Source organism: Muntiacus reevesi, chromosome 17 (assembly GCF_963930625.1).
Source record: "Muntiacus reevesi chromosome 17, mMunRee1.1, whole genome shotgun sequence".
In the NCBI taxonomy this organism is placed as follows: domain Eukaryota; kingdom Metazoa; phylum Chordata; class Mammalia; order Artiodactyla; family Cervidae; genus Muntiacus; species Muntiacus reevesi.
In genome coordinates this window covers 35,185,897-35,193,927 of record NC_089265.1, presented here as the reverse complement: position 1 = coordinate 35,193,927, position 8,031 = coordinate 35,185,897, and positions in this window count along the sequence as shown.

Below are 8,031 nucleotides of genomic sequence, written 5' to 3'. Positions count from 1 at the left end.
TTCAAAATAATAAAATGTATGTGTGGGGTAAGTGAATGAGGGTATAGGTTGACATGCTTGATCATATATTGATAATTGCTGAAGCTGAGTGATGAGAACATGTTCATTCTAGGTTTCTATCTGGCATCTGTTTGATCCTTTTCATGATAAAATGTTGAATCAGCTGTGGTCAACCACTTTCGAATCTTTGCAATTCTGGCTTCAATACCTTGGCTGTAGGCAGGGGACTTGATGCAAAGACTTCTGGCAGCGACCAGTAATGGCTTTATAGAGGCTGCCTTGTGAGCAAGGACTGCATCCCAGGGCCTGTTTAAATATATGGAATCGTTATTTTTCAGGTCTCAGCCGCATTGGTGTGTTGATCTTCCTTTTCTTGTTCTCCACACCCCTCCTCCCACTCCTGCCATATTCTGGGCTGGTGACAGGATTCAGTGCAATAAACTGGGGATAAACTGTGGCACTGGCTCTTAATCAGCATCCTCTCCCTGCTGACACTTTGATTCTGGGAATTAACCACAGACCGTAAGTCGAAAACAGCCCTCTTCTACTAGTAGCTAAGATTTGACATCACTTCTCTACTGCTAAACAGTCTCTTTTTTTCAGTTTTGACATTTTCTTTTTATTGAACTATAGTTGATTTACAGTGTTGTATCAATTTCTGCCGTACAGCAAAGTGGTTCAGTTATATATGTATATATACATCCTTTTTTAAAAAATGTATACTGTTTTCCATTATGGTTTACCATAGGATATTGAATATAGTTCTCTATACTATACAGTAAGGCCTTATTGTTTATTCATTCTATATATAAAAGTTAACATCTGCTAACCCCAACTTCCCACTCCTTCCTTCCCTTAGCCCCTTCTCCCTTGGCAACCACCAGTCTGTTCACTGTGTCCATGATCCAAATATAAAGTCTTGTATCCTGTTAAAAGGTAAAGCCCATGAAAAGTGGCTGATTCTGTAAACTATTAGTTTTCAGGTTAAAGTTCCAAGGAACTTAAGTCCTCAGAAGTTTCTTGCTGCTCTGCTATAGCCATTTTCATTGACTCTGGTTAAAATTGTTAAAGGACGGGATATTATCAGTTGTAAAATTTTCTCTATTCAACTCGTTTCAAATACTATGAAAAAACTCTTAGCATATACTAATACTGGAATCTAAGATGGGATCTGATTTAATAGATAATTGTATAATTTAATTTTCAAAATTTTAGTTTTTATAAGTTTTAAATGATATTTCAAGAAGAACGTGATTTTAAGGGGCTCTGCTACTTGATCAGATTTGAAAACAGAGTACTGAGGTGTAGTTATTTACATTTTAGTGTGAGTGAAGGATTTCAGGGATGAGTTTGATGGAATGCAGAACAGCTTTATTCTGGGTAAGAACTGGGAATAGAAAACCCCAGTCCATTTCTTTTCTGGTTTAAGATTGTGTTTCCTTGACAGCAATATTGAAATAGAATGACTTAAGTGAGGATTAAACTCTCTTAGAAGCATCACCCAAGCCAAGAGAAATGATGTCTAAGTTCCAAGTCTCCTGGGTATTAGTGATTGCAACTGCCAGGTCCTAGGCTGTGAGATTTATTTCTTGCTTTAGAGGATAAAGCTAGTTGTAATGACACAGAAATGGAAATTAATCAGAAAGTCTTTCATTCTTTCTCATCTTTGGTTAAGTAGTTCAAAATCTTAGCTAAGGGATGGTGACAGTTGTTGGCAAGAGGAAGCTTTCAGCCTGGGTGTGGACATTGAATGAGTCTGAGTGGAAAGGGAGACATTTAATTTAATTGGCATTTTTAATCTGGAAAATTGGAAAGAAGGGCAGGAAGCACTTAGGCCATCAGTTAATTAATTGTTATTGTCTTAGGCATTTCCCTCAGCTCAACACCTTGGCCAGATGTTGCCTAGGAACATCATGCTTAAGTGGAATAGCTGGAACCCTTCATGCTCTGATTCTTCGTAGTACTTGGTGTCTGTGGATTGTCTACAATTGTCCTTTGCAGGTAAGAGTTGTCATTTATTGTTGCAAGGATGAAAACATGTTTTAAAAAACATACTTTAAATTTATATGATACTTCCCATTCTAATTGGTTCTAAATCTGTGTGTTATCATCTTTCTCGCAAATCAGTTTTCATGCTAACTCTTCTCTCACAGTAGACAGCAGAGTTGTACTGTTCACTGGCCACTGTGGCTGTTGAGCACTTGATGTGTGGCTAGTCCAAACTTAGATGTGAGTATTAAATAAAGACCAGGTTGGGACGACTAAGTATGGAGAAGAGAATATAAAATATTTCATCAATAGTTTTTTAAAATAGCTTTTTAAAAAATTGATTGCATATAGAAATGAAAACATTTTGGATACTTGGGTTAGATAAAATATATTCATTTTAATTTCATCTATCCTTTAGAATTTTTTCAGTATATCTGTTAGAACACTTAAAATCACCATATGGCTCACATTATATTTCTTTTGGGCAGTGCTACACTGGGAAATACTTGTGACACGTCTAATTTGTGGTATCTTGAGATCGGTGGTGTGAGATCACGGTTGGATTTCTTGGCTTGAAATCTGGTTCTCCATTTCATATATATGTGGCCTTAGGCAAGCTCTGTTCCTCTCCAGGCCTCAGTGTCCTAGTCTGTGAAATGGACAGAGGAAGAGTTGCTGCTGCATTGGGTGGTTGAGATCACCTGAAATGGTGGTTGGGTCAATGCAGGTTATGAGTATTATCCTTTACCCTCTGCTGATACTCCTGCTGTGTTGCTCTCCTCCAGAGTTACCCTCTTCTCTTGCCAAGCATCACAGACTCTGTTGAAAGGTGGTGTAGGCACGAGCCTTTCTAAGTCACCTTCCCCACCATCTACTTATTTATATTTGCCTTCATCTTCATATCTATATGCCCCTTGAGTGTTTGAGAATGGAGACTGCACATTCAATTTGTTTCACACATAGTGTTCTCCACAATAGAAAGCACACACAAAATTGTTTTAAACTGTGAAAAAAGTGACTTATCTGGGAAATAAAGATATGTCAGTTACAACAAGTTTAAGTGCCTCAGCTGGTAAAGAATCCTCCTGCAATGTGGGAAACCTGGGTTCGATCCCTAGGTTGGGAAGATCCTTGGAGGAGGGCATGGCAGTGCACTCTAGCATTCTTGCCTGGAGAATCCCCATGGACAGAGGAGCCTGGTGGGCTCCAGTCCATAGGGTTGCAAAGAGTCAGACACGACAGAGACGAAGCACAGTGCAACAAGTTTCAGGGACGCCTTTGGAAACATGCTGGGACTCTGTCCATTGACATCACAGTGTCTTTCATGTCTCATGGCAGCCTAGAGGTTTGTCAGATTATCTGCTGACTTCTGCTCTAAATCTATATCCAGCAAGGATTCCCTTCCAGAAGGAAAGCTATGCATTTTTTTTTCCAAAATGAAGACAGTGTGTAATATCTGAAAAGTCTTTGTTAAACATCATTGGCTGTTCCAAAATAATGCTTACCTGCTTGCTTTTTTAGTTCTATTAAGAGTAAAGACGAGCTCCTTTATGCCTCAAATGAGCTACAATAATGGTGGTAGGATATTGCCCTGAAATCTGGCTCATGGAAGAAGGGAGTTAGGATGAGGTGACCTACTGATCCTCAATCTTTGCTCAGAGGAAAAAATCGAAAGGGGGAACACAGACCTTCCTCTGCAGTCCTGAAGGAGGCTTTGCCATAGGTACTGGGTGCCCCTGCTTTCAGCTATGCCCAGAGTCAAGTGAGCTGCTCACAGTCTGGAGTCCAGGCCCACCTGGGTAAATGAAGAGCACACACTTTAGGCAGAGGAACAGAGCAGAGTAGGGACTGTCCCGCGGCCTGGCCTTGTATTCCCTAGGGAGCAAAAGAATGGTAAACGACGTTGATTGGTCTCCTGTTCTAAAACCCAAATTACTAAGGTTAAATAAATCTGATTAAGTGCTGGCCCAGACTGGGCTGGCTTCTCTGGCTTCCCTGGTGTAGCACTTTTTAAAACTGGCCACCATAGTATTCTATGGAGTGTTGTTCATCCAGTATTGTGGAGTACAAGAGAACTATCCTCAGTCATTTCACCCAGACGTAACTTACATGCACCCACCTGAGTGGGTATCGGTGGAGCATGAGAATGGCCCCAAATCCTACTCAGAGAAACTTCACTGTAAGGCATATTCAGAAAGTAAAGTATAGAAAAACTCTAAATTTTAAGAGATTTCATTTATTCATGATGTCTGTATCAGAGGAATCCTGAATTATTGAGCTGATAAAAAATACTCCATTCCTCTTGGCAAAATGCAGAGAACAAATAATTTTACACAAAATTTAGAAAGCCACTTTGCACAAAGGAACAGGTAACCAGAAGGTCACTTGCTTCTGGCAGTTTCCTTAGACAAATTTGTAAAACAAGTTACAGCCGATTCAACAACCAGAGGCTTTGGTTTTGTTTTAAATCTTTCTTCTCTGGAACTGGCCTTTTGCCTAGCTTCCTCTAAAGCTAGAGGAATTTTAGACCTAGTCTATGTCTTTATTTTCCTCTTCTAGATGAAGAACACCCGTTTTCTGTTCAGATACAATGTGCTCTTGTGAGAATGAAACTAATAATGTTTCAGCAACCTTCAGAGACTTCAAGGTTCCCACCATATCAATTTCACACTCCTTTGTCAAGCTTGGGGACCCTCCACTATGGTCAAACACATAGTCTTTTCCCATGTGTGCATTCCATGCCTCTGTTGATTTTGTTCATCTCATCTGAAATTACTTCTGCTCCTCAGGTTCTAGCTGACATTTAGGCTTAGTTTAAGTTCTGCCTCCCCTGAGAAGACTTCATTGTTTCTTTTCAGCCTTCCTGAGTGCATGTAATCAGTCTGCACACCATGCGCACACTGCCCTGCATTATTCACTATTGTTTCAGATGTGCAAATCATATCTCCCAGCTAGTGGCTAAGTGCCACTTGTCATTTTACTTTTTAGCCCCCAAACCTAGCTACTCATAAGGGTACTTGGATGGCACCCCACTCCAGTACTCTCGCCTGGAAAGTCCCATGGACGGAGGAGCCTGGTAGGCTGCAGTCCTTGGGGTTGATGAGTTGGACACGACTAAGCGACTTCACTTTCACTTTTCACTTTCATGCATTAGAGAAGGAAATGGCAACCCACTCCAGTGTTCTTGCCTGGAGAATCCCAGGGATGGGGGAGCCTGGTGGGCTGCCATCTAGGGGGTCTCAGAGTCGTACACGACTGAAGCAACTTAGCAGCAGCAGCAGCAGCAGGTTCTTACTACAAGAGAGATGTTTCTGACAATTAGAAATGCACTAGATAGAATGTGGACCCATGGGACATAGTGAATTCCTTGTCACTGCAGGATATCAACAACAGACCACGTGAAAGGACCTTCCTTAGTGGATAGGTGGTAGTTTGTGTTTTATACATTTTTGATGAATGAATAAATGTAGGGCACTGGAAAAGAAATTCAAACATCCAGTTGGGTGTCTTTCAGAATTCTATCAGACTTCTTTAATGTTGAGCTTCTATTATTCTGTAAAATGATTGTTCTCTAAGAAATAAGTGTTTGTTACATTCATGGAAATATTTTCTCATTTGAAAATTATTTCATATGCATCACTTATTTGATTTTAGCAAACTTGTGAGAGGTGTGCATCTTCTCAGTTATCTAACTGGTATACATGAAGATAATGATGGAATCCTAGCAAGGCTGTGCAGAAAACACATGATAGAAGGGGAACACAAATAACCAGAACTCACTGCTCTCCATGCTCTGACCTTAAGCCAGTTAGTGGAGCAGGGAGGGCTTGGGAGAGAGGTCAATATTTTATGGGTAAAATCATCCATAATAGAACTTACTTTTTTGGTATGGGTCTGACCTCCCCATTTGTGCTTGGGTCTAATTTGTGCTTGGGTTTAATTTTTAGAACATATCTATTGAAGTATAGTTGATTTACTATATTATACAAGTTTCAGATGTATTGCAGTGATTCCCAGTTTTTAAAGATTATATTCCATTTATAGTTATTATAAAATATTAACTATATTCCCTGCCTTGTTTAATATCATCTCTGTAGCTTATTTATTGGGGCTTCCCTGGTAGTTCAGCTGGTAAAGAATCTGCCTGCAATGCAGGAAACCCTGGTTTGATTCCTGGGTCGGGAAGATCCCCTGGAGGAGCTTTAGGCTACCCACTCCAGTATTCTTGGGCTTTTCTGATGGCTTAGGTGGTGAAGAATCTGCCTGCAATGTGGGAGACCTGGCTTCAATGTCTGGGTTGGGAAGATCCCCTTGAGGAGGGTATGGCAATCCATTCCAGTATTCTGGCCTGGAGAATCCCCTTGGACAGAGGAGCCTGACAGGCTACAGTCCATGGGGTCACAAAAAGTCAGACACAACTGCGTGATTAAGCACACAGCACAACTTATTTATTATATACATAGTATTTTTTACCTCTTAATTCCCTACCCTATCTTGCTCCTCCCCACTTTCCTCTTCTCACTGTTAATCACAAGTTTTGAACTACCTATTAAGTCAGAACTCTACGCAGAAGTGTTTGATTTCACTCTTGATCAGAGAAGTTAGAATTGCATTTGGGTGAACATTTTTAGCTGAATTGTAGTCGCTATTTTGTTGCTTAGTGATAGAGTCTAAAAAGCTCAGAAAATTAAAAAATTCCAAACCATGAGTCTTTAGAGGGTGTACATATTTGGAATTTATTTCCTGCTTTGGAAATGGTATTTTAATGGAATGGTTTATGGTTAGGTCATCATATAACAAAGGATGTTTATTTTAAAAGTAAAATGTGTTGAAGGCCTGAGGTAAACCATGTAGTATTTTGCTATGCCTTCCTGTAAAGCATGACAGTATAATATCAATTCAGCAACAAAATTATCAGTCATATATTATGTGCAAATCATAAAAATCCTCTTGAAGAGACCACCTTGAAAAGACCTGGACAGCATCATAAATGTCAAGTAGGAGAGTGACCAGTTGATCAGTGTGTATGAGGTGTGATTGTTTTTGTGTTCTGTTACTGCATAACAAATTATCATAAATTTAGCAGGTTAAAACAACATATTTATTGTCTCACAGTTTCTGTGAGTCAGGAGTTTGGGCACATCTTAGCTGGGTTCTCTGCTTTGGATCTGGCAAGGCTGCAGTCACATTATTAGTTGGCTTATGTTGCTTTCTAGAGCTCAGAGCCCTTTTGCAAGCTCTCAGGTTGTAGACAGAATTCAGTTCCTTGTGGTTGTAAGACTGAAATTCCCATTCTGTAGCTAACTATCACATGGGGTCTGCTCTCTGCTCCCAGAGGCCACTCCATTCCTATATGGTCCTCTCATAGGCCTTCTCAGTGTGGCAGCTTTGGGCTTCAAGTTAGCAGCAGAATTCTGACTCCCTCTTTGACTTATAGACCCTCTTTTAAAGGGCTTATCTTATATTTTAGGTCTATCCAGGATAATCTCCTTTTTGATTAACTCAAAGTCAGCTGATTAGGGACCTTAATTACAGCTATAAAATCCTTTCACTCTTGCTGCATGTGTGTGTGCACATAACTAGTCCTGTCTGACTCTGTGACCTTATGGACTGTATGTAACCCACCAGGCTCCTCTGTCCTTGGAATTTCCCGGGCAAGAATCCTGGAGCGGGTTGCCATTTCCTACTCCTTGCTGCATAACAGGACCTAATAAGAGAAGTAAAGTCCTGTCATAGTCACAGGTCTTGTTCACACTAAAGGAGAGGATTATATAAGACATGCACACCAGTGGTGAAAATTCTGGGACCTCAGAATTTTCCCTTCCTCACTGGGCATTTAAGAAAGCAAAAACACTATTTGTTAGGGATTGGGATGGGGTTATGGGAGGGTATTATTTTCCCCAACACCAGTTCTCTTACACCAACTGGGTACAATGTAATGTAATGTAATAGTAGCTCAGCCATGTCAGACTCTTTCTGACCCCATGGACTGTAGCCTGTCAAGTTCCTCTGTCCATGGAATTCTCCAGGCAGGAATACTGG